The sequence below is a fragment of the Penaeus monodon genome, chromosome 24, assembly GCF_015228065.2.
Source record: "Penaeus monodon isolate SGIC_2016 chromosome 24, NSTDA_Pmon_1, whole genome shotgun sequence".
In the NCBI taxonomy this organism is placed as follows: domain Eukaryota; kingdom Metazoa; phylum Arthropoda; class Malacostraca; order Decapoda; family Penaeidae; genus Penaeus; species Penaeus monodon.
The window spans coordinates 31,517,568-31,518,048 of NC_051409.1; the positions used below are offsets into that span (position 1 = coordinate 31,517,568).

Genomic DNA, 481 nt, shown 5'->3' on the forward strand with positions numbered 1-481 from the left:
CTAAGTTTGTGATATATCTTTTTGCTATGAACTATGTAGAAAGAAATAAAATAGTGTTACAACTGTTTATATGCATGTATTAATGGGAATCAGTTTATCACTGGTAATATTAATCATAAACACATATAAATACAAATCGGAATTAGATGAGCATACTCTTATTCGTGAGTTTAATTAATGTACCTTTTTTAAAGTAATGATTGCAATAATCTGGTAACCTGATCTATTTTTAATTATGTTAAATGAAAGAATCCATAAAATAAAAAGGAAATTATGATGATAGCATTGTGGTTTTCATGCCTTCAGTACGATTAATGAAGAGCGTGATCACAACCATGGATCCCCACTAAAATAAAAATGATACATTTACCATAATTGTAGAAACAGGGCACATGTCATAATATATGGATATAACATAGGAAAACGAAGTCGCAGTGAGTGCAGCAAGGTAGTGATAGCGGTATCAACAGCGTAACGCACC

At 31.0% G+C, this 481-nt stretch overlaps 1 protein-coding gene across 1 annotated transcript in view; it reads left to right on the forward strand.

Moving 5' to 3' along the window:
* LOC119589009 (keratin, type II cytoskeletal 2 epidermal-like) overlaps positions 1 to 161 on the forward strand; it is a gene marked incomplete at its 5' end in the record, with an annotated part of 1,124 nt that extends 963 nt beyond the window's left edge. The window contains 1 exon segment of the mRNA XM_037937603.1: positions 17 to 161.
* Positions 162 to 481: the final 320 nt, after the last annotated feature.